Genomic DNA, 8,472 nt, shown 5'->3' with positions numbered 1-8,472 from the left:
CCACTGCAACACTTTGTGAATCTTGATTTTGCTGCAGAGTGGCTAGACAACACGTGAAAGCTTGCTTAAAGTTTGCAAAATGGCACCAGAAGAAATTGCACACTGTAAGAAACACGATTATCTGGTCTGATTAAACTGTTTGGCCCAATTTTGAGCATCACTTGTGCAATACTATTCCAACAGTGGCACATGGTGTTGGCAGCATCGTGTTGTGGGGTTGTTTTTCAGTGACAGGTGCCTGAGTTGCCTTGAAAGCTTGCATATTCTTGTTAGTTAGCCAATAAAATGTGCCATTTTGCTTGACTTCTGATTGCATCCATAATGACAAACACGGTACAACATCCTACTACTCATGACAAGATTTGGAAGAAGGCGGAACAGAGCAAAGTACATAGATATTATTAATGAAGACTGGCTACAAAGCCACCTGGACCAAAGGTTCATCTTCCAATAGGGCAATGACATAAAGCGATGACACAAAGCAAAGTCAACACAGGAGTGGCTCAGGGGCAACAATGGGACTGTTTCTGAGTAGCCCAGACAGAACCTACGTTTCAGTTCAATTGAACATGGAAAGACCTGAAAATAACAGAGCTTGAGAGGATCTTCAGAGAAGATTGGGATAAAATTCCCAACTCCAGGTGTATAAAGCTTATCATGACAGACCTAAAAAGACTCCAGATTTTAACCGCTGCCAGAGGTACTTCAACTAAGTACTGAAGAAAGTGTCTGAATACTTGTGTCAGTGGGATATTTCAATTTATTCTTTTTAATAAATTCACACAATTCCTAAAACCCCATTCTCATTTTGTCATTCTAGGGCAGGGGTGGGCAAAGTTGTTCCTGAAGGGCCGCAGTGGCTGCAGGGTTTTTGTTCCAACTCAACTGCATAAAAAGAAGCACCTATTGCTCAAGTAACATTTCTGCTCTCACTTTAGTTGTCTCGCTCATTAAGATTTTTGAACCCTTATTGCTTATTTTAGTCTTAAAGAGCTGTATTCTTGGTTTTAATTGTTCCTTATTAGTAATAACATGCAAATGACAAAAGAGTCCAGCATTTCTCCATTTACACCTGTGTGTATTTATCACATACTATTTGGTTTAATTAAATACTTGGAAGGAAACTAAAGAGAAAAAAGCGAAGGACTACAACTCATTTGGATGATATCCTTAAAAAAGGGGGAAAAAAAAAAGGGATATGAGAATGACCTGACATGGCAGAGTTAAAGCACTAACAAGCCACGAAGTTACATTATTGGCAAGGATTGTTTTCTAATTAAACAACTGGGTTGGAATAAAAACCTGCAGCCACTGCAGCCCTCCAGGACTGACTTTGCCCACCCCTGTTCTAGAGTATTTGATGTTATCCAATAAGGGAAAAAAAATTAATTTAAACAAAGTTAGCACACAGCAGCAACATAACAAAATGTGAAAGTGAAGGGTCTGAATACTTTCGGAAGGTACTGTATAATAGATTGAAGGAAGTTAGCTTACTGTGCCTTATGTTCATTTAATTATACACTTGCAAAATACCCGTGCTTCGCAGCGGAGAAGTAGTGTGTTAAAGAAGTTATGAAAAAGAAAAGGAAACATTTTAAAAATAACGTAACCTGATTGTCAATGTAATTGTTTTGTGACTGTTATGAGTGTTGCTGTCATCAAGGATTTGATTATCATTATTTCTTTCAATCAGGTTCATATTTGGAGGATGTATTGTGTTCAAGTTACATTCCGTGTTTGTCAACCGTTGTAAAGATAAGAGGTTTCATTCATCAAAGTTTTCACTACCCAAATCGGTACTCGTGAATCTAAGATGTTTAACAGGCATTCCCGGTATTAAGTTGTGGATTTGCCTGTGAATATTTAGTGGCAGCGTTTCTATGAACGTAATTTAGACTTAAGCTTTACACCTTGCTTTCCTATTGATAATGTCTACAAAGGCTTGTTCACATGCATGCACGGGTTTACCTTTCCCAGTCCTGCAAAGTCAGTTGACGTGAGCCGCTCGGAGTACATGGATCGAAGCTTCTCAGCTGTGCTTGTGCTATCTCGTGCAATCTCACAATGGCCACGGCTTTATTTAATGTTAGCTCAGACCCGGCACTTAAAAGTTTCTCTCGCACTTTTGCTGAGTTTGTGCCAAACACTATTCTATCCCTGACCATCTCATCTTAGTTTGCATAAGCACAGTCCTTCACCAGCAATTTTAACTCCAGTACAAAGTGATGAAAAGTCTCGTTTATACCCTGCGTCCTCTCATTAAACTTGTGTCTAAATATCGTATTCAGACTTAGGCATGACAAACGCCAGCAGCAGCTGAGTTTGTGCTAAACACTATTCTATCCCTGACCATCTCATCTTAGTTTGCATAAGCACAGTCCTTCACCAGCAATTTTAACTCCAGTACAAAGTGATGAAAAGTCTCGTTTATACCCTGCGTCCTCTCATTAAACTTCTATCTCGCAAATATCGTATTCGTCTTAACGCCAGCGTGTCTATGAACTTAATTTAAACTTTAGGTTTACACCGTGCTTTGTTTCCACAGTAGCTGCACTTATGAATATGCTTGTATATGTCACTTGCTTCATATTCTTTTGCTGCCTTCTCAATTGTGCAATGTGTTTTTTGAACAGGTTTCACTCATCGAAGTGATCACTACCCAAATCAGTACTCGCGAATCTAAGATGTTTAACGGGCATTTCCGGTATTAAGTTGTGGATTTGCCTGCGAATATTTAGTGGAAGCGTGTCTCTGAACTTAATTTAAACTTAAGCTTTACACCTTGCTTTCCTATTGATATGTCTACAAAGGCTTGTTCAGCGTCAGAGGGTTGTTCGTTTCCTACTGCATCAATAAGCAGCTTGTCTTCCTCTTTATCTGAGACATCACACACTGCATGCACGGGTTTACCTTTCCCAGGTCTGCAAAGTCAGTTCACGTGAGCCGCTCGGAGTACATGTACCGAAGGTTCTCAGCTGTGCTTGTGCTATCTTGTGCGATCTTGCTATGTCCACGGCTTTATTTAATGTTAGCTCAGACCCGGCACTTAAAAGTTTCTCTCGCACTTTCGCTGAGTTTGTGCCAAACACTAGTCTATCCCTGCCCATCTCATCTTCATTTGCATAAGCACAGTCCTTCACCCACGAATATTTAGTGGCAGTATGTCTATTGGATTGCTTCTGATGGATATGGGCAGGCACTCAATTACGTGGGAGACGTGACGATGAGGGATGCAACTCCGTCTCACACGGCGACCGAGCTGCAGGCTATGGCCGTATATACAGTATGTACGTAAGTAGGTTCCAGTTATGACCGTTACGCGTAGAATTTCGAAATGAAACCTGCCTAACTTTTGTAAGTAAGTTGTAAGGAATGAGCCTGCCAAATTTCAGCCTTCTACCTACACGGGAAGTTGGAGAATTAGTGATGAGTGAGTGAGTGAGTGAGTGCGTGCTTTGCCTTTTATTAGTATAGATTTGTTTTATGGTGAAATAAGAGAAAGCTTTTTAATATTAATGTTACCTATATTCTTTCATTTTTCTGGTCTCAGAGTTTCAGTTGAGGTTGTCAAACTAAAGGTTTCAATAGAGGGTAAAACAGGGTTAGGGATGAGAACTACAGGACAAGAGGGGCTTCAGTCCTACAACAGGCAGGGCCTACTCAAACTTTTAGGAGAACTAGCCACTTATTTAAACAATAAAGTCTACAGACACTCTGACTTTAAAACAACTCTCCGATTATATTACTTTCACATACTTGTCACGTTTGGTCTTAAATTGTGATGACCTACACAATCCAATGATAACACAAACAACAACGGTAATGATGATAATCCAAAACCTGGCGTGTAAAAGATGCAGGAATAGAAAAATAAAATGGAATGACCAAAACAGTGTTAGGACTGCAGCTCTTGAATGCATTGCTAAAGGATGATGTAATTCATACTGCAAACTTTCACTTATATGAAGCACTTTTCTAGTTACTCAAAGCTCTTTGACAGAGGGGAACCACTTCAACCGCCATCGATCTGTAGCACCCACTTGGATGATGCGTCAGCAGCCATTATTGCACCAGTACACTCACCACACATTAGCTATCAGGAGATGAAGGGATGAGAATTAGAGACAGGGTCATGATGGTCAATTTAGACAAGACATCATGATAAATGCTACTCTTTTCGAAAGATGGCCAGAGATTTTTTTATGACTGCAGAGAGTCAGGGCCTCGATTTTACGTCTCATTCGTGGCGTCATATTTACATCACAGAGTCATTGTCACTGCACTGCGGCATTGGATCCACACACACTAACCATAAGGTAGGCACGCCTTGCTGGTCTCATGAACATCTCTTCCAGCACCAACCCAAGCTTTTTCTACATGGTCTCCCATTCAAGTACTGGCTGGGCCCCAACACATTTAATCATCAACAAAATGAGCTTACATTAGAGAGGTTAGCAGCACGCACTGATACAGTGCATTTCTGCACCCACCACACAACAAACCCACTCAGGATCCAAATTAGGACCCGAGTTCCGCCATGCAATGGGTGACACCTCAGCACCACACCAGTTCAGATGTAGTGAAACAGTGTGAAGTTTTAATATGGTGGCTGGAGTGCCAATTCTGCCACCAACCCCCCAGGTTTTTCCCTGTAGGTTGGAGGGCCTACATGCAGGGATGGATGCAGATTAATGTCATACCCTAGCCTCAGATCCACCACTTACATTAGGACTTGTATTAAAACTTAAATATCATTCTGTGTTGTTCAGCACCATTTATGATATTCACTGTTGGTATGATAAAGCAGTTCTCCATGGTCCATTACTCACTGGAAAAACTCTGTGAAATCATGCTTTGATTGGATAGTTATATTGCATTATTTGCATACTTGAGGATACAAAAAATAGGAATTGTGGGCAAAGATACCTATGTGCAGATAAACAGTATATTTACAGTGCATCCGGAAAGTATTCACAGCGCATCACTTTTTCCACATTTTGTTATGTTACAGCCTTATTCCAAAATGGATTAAATTAATTTTTTCCTCAGAATTCTACACACAACACCCCATAATGACAACGTGAAAAAGTTTACTTGAGGTTTTTGCAAATTTATTAAAAATAAAAAAATTGAGAAAGCACATGTACATAAGCATTCACAGCCTTTGCCATGAAGCTCCAAATTGAGCTCAGGTGCATCCTGTTTCCCCTGATCATCCTTGAGATGTTTCTGCAGCTTCATTGGAGTCCACCTGTGGTAAATTCAGTTGATTGGACATGATTTGGAAAGGCACACACCTGTCTATAGAAGGTCCCACAGTTGACAGTTCATGTCAGAGCACAAACCAAGCATGAAGTCAAAGGAATTGTCTGTAGACCTCCGAGACAGGATTGTCTCGAGGCACAAATCTGGGGAAGGTTACAGAAAAATTTCTGCTGCTTTGAAGGTCCCAATGAGCACAGTGGCCTCCATCATCCGTAAGTGGAAGAAGTTCAAACCACCAGGACTCTTCCTAGAGCTGGCCGGCCATCTAAACTGAGCGATTGGGGGAGAAGGGCCTTAGTCAGGAGGTGACCAAGAACCCAATGGTCACTCTGTCAGAGCTCCAGAGGTCCTCTGTGGAGAGAGGAGAACCTTCCAGAAGGACAACCATCTCTGCAGCAATCCACCAATCAGGCCTGTATGGTAGAGTGGCCAGACAAAAGCCACTCCTTAGTAAAAGGCACATGGCAGCCCACCTGGAGTTTGCCAAAAGGCACCTGAAGGACTCTCAGACCATGAGAAACAAAATTCTCTGGTCTGATGAGACAAAGATTGAACTCTTTGGTGTGAATGCCAGGCATCACGTTTGGAGGAAACCAGGCACCGCTCATCACCAGGCCAATACCATCCCTACAGTGAAGCATGGTGGTGGCAGCATCATGCTGTAGGGATGTTTTTCAGCAGCAGGAACTGGGAGACTAGTCAGGATAAAGGGAAAGATGACTGCAGCAATGTACAGAGACATCCTAGATGAAAACCTGCTCCAGAGTGTTCTTGACCTCAGACTGGGGCGACGGTTCATCTTTCAGCAGACAAGGACCCTAAGCACACAGCCAAGATATCAAAGGAGTGGCTTCAGGACAACTCTGTGACTGTCCTTGAGTGGCCCAGCCAGAGCCCAGACTTGAATCTGATTGAACATCTCTGGAGAGATCTTAAAATGGCTGTGCACCGACGCTTCCCATCCAACCTGATGGAGCTTGAGAGATGATGCAAAGAGGAATGGGCGAAACTGGCCAAGGATAGGTGTGCCAAGCTTGTGGCATCATATTCAAAAAGACTTGAGGCTGTAATTGCTGCCAAAGGTGCATCGACAAAGTATTGAGCAAAGGCTGTGAATACTTATGTACATGTGATTTCTCAGTTTTTTTTACTTTTAATAAATTTGCAAAAACCTCAAGTAAACCTTCTTCACGTTGTCATTATGGGGTGTTGTGTGTAGAATTCTGAGCAAAAAAATGAATTTAATCCATTTTGGAATAAGGCTGTAACATAACAAAATGTGGAAAAAGTGAAGCGCTGTGAATACTTTCCGGATAAACTGTAAACTTCCATTTAATTTTGTTATTATATCAAGTCTGTCAACTTATCTTATTTTTTAAATGACATGTATATGTTGGTGGAGCTGCCTTCATAAGATGTAAACTATATAGAGTGAAGAATTGTAGATCATGGGAAAACGTGATTAAGTGATTTTTTTTTTTCTTTAGAGGAACATTTAAATAAATATATACCTACATACGTTCATGCATACATAAATAAATAAAGCCTGGTGAGCAACCTACTTGCTTTGTGAAATGGTACCCCTCAATAACGTATTATCCCACTGAAAACAAATGAAGTGGTGACGCGCTAGTTACAACTTCGCCTGGGAGACAGAGATGGCTTTGAAAACAGAAGACTAAACTTGTTAAAGTGCTAGGCCCAGATCTGAGAGAGGGTCTTCCAAATATAAAATATGTTGTAAAAATTAAACCACTGATTATGTAAATTCTCCCTCCTTTGCTACATCTAATTTTTAATTCTATCCAGGTCCATCTGTGTTGAATCACCTACATCTAGATTATATGTGAAATAGTATCCATCATTCCATTTTTTTATATGCTGTATATAATCAAATTGACTTGTACAGAATATTTTACCATTTACATGCATTTGTTTTTTTGTTTTTTTTTTCCCCCAGACATTGGACATATGGGGACGGACACCAATGGATATCGCCAGTAATGTTGGTCACAAGGACATCGCTGAAGTTTTAAAAGTGTGAAAGGCAGCAGAAGCAGAAATTGAGAAACAATTTGTTTCCAGATTTCCTTATGTTTTACAATATAGATAACCAGAATCCAATTTTCTTCAAAGAAAGGTCTCCAAACTTAAGAATTAACGTGGATAATAAATTTGATTCTGAATTAAAAAAAAAAAATTATAATTCATTATTATTATATATATATATATATATATATATATATATATATATATATATATATATATATATATATATATATAAAGCTGAGAATAAAATGTTAGTGAAAGTAGCTGTTAATGTTTATTCCTTTTGATTTAAAAGCAACTGCAATACACATTCAAAACAGAATGATCAAAACAGAAGCTTTTCCTTTACACTTTATTTGAAAGGAGAAATCCAAGAATAACAAAGGAGTTCGTTTCAACAAGGAAACTAAAAATGAGCTCAAAAGTCATGAGAGACTTATCGTGGAATAGTTCTGATTTGCCGAGCACAGTCGCTGATCTCGTTGATGTACCGTGTCAAATTACAGGACTGAAGATTCATAGCAGTAGAGTGTTGTACCGTGTTAGCCATAGATTAATACAAGAGAAAGTAGGGTGAAATGACACCTTTTATTGGCTAACTAATTACACGGGACAACTAAGAAAAACAGGCCCATGCTAAACCTTTCCATTTTACTTTGTTTCACTCTCTATTAAGAACCATTTTGCATGGGACTGCCTTGTTACACAGCTCTCCAAGTTGTATATGGGTTGTCTACTATATACGAGTCACTTTTTCTGAGATTTTCAGTCATTGCCTTCATTTACCTAATCTTGGCTGGTCGGAGGGAGTTGACGGGATACACCTGTGAAGCCAATTATTTAATATGACATACCCAATGATGGAAACCAAACTAGTCTGCAACTGACTAAGATAAAATCAAACAAGTTTGACTGTCTTTGGTCAGAGGGGCGGGCTCTTTTCATGCAAGAGTTGAAAGCCAATTAGCGTTCAGCCAGAAGTATAATGCATGGAATGTAGCAATGAGGAAGAAGCAACACAACACGCTTGTTTCGAACCTCACAAATAGATGAGAAACTTGCCTGTCTGACGTCTCGTGTTTTATGTACTACAACAGAATAGAAAAAAGGACAGAGATTGTCGGTGAACAGACCACAATTATAAAACCTTCATCTATG

The sequence above is a fragment of the Polypterus senegalus genome, chromosome 10 (genome assembly GCF_016835505.1).
Source record: "Polypterus senegalus isolate Bchr_013 chromosome 10, ASM1683550v1, whole genome shotgun sequence".
Classification (NCBI taxonomy): domain Eukaryota; kingdom Metazoa; phylum Chordata; class Cladistia; order Polypteriformes; family Polypteridae; genus Polypterus; species Polypterus senegalus.
Note: the sequence above shows the minus strand (reverse complement) of the source record.